The sequence below is a fragment of the Arachis duranensis genome, chromosome 3, assembly GCF_000817695.3.
Source record: "Arachis duranensis cultivar V14167 chromosome 3, aradu.V14167.gnm2.J7QH, whole genome shotgun sequence".
In the NCBI taxonomy this organism is placed as follows: Eukaryota; Viridiplantae; Streptophyta; class Magnoliopsida; order Fabales; family Fabaceae; genus Arachis; species Arachis duranensis.
Genome location: NC_029774.3, coordinates 81,377,408 through 81,377,635, shown reverse-complemented (window position 1 = coordinate 81,377,635; position 228 = coordinate 81,377,408).

The window sequence follows — 228 nt, the reverse complement described above, 5'->3', positions numbered from 1 at the left end:
CAGGAAGCTATCAGTGGGTCTGGGAATCTTCTCAGATAAATATCCCACTTGGAATTCCAGCTTCTTGATTGCTTCTCCCCGATTCTTCATACTGGCTCGCACCTCCTCTTTGAACACCTTATTGTCTTGAATGACTTTGCATATGCTTTTGGTGCACGAAATTGCAATAACACTTTTGCAACTCCGCACAACTAACCAGCAAGTGTACTGGGTCGTCCAAGTAATACC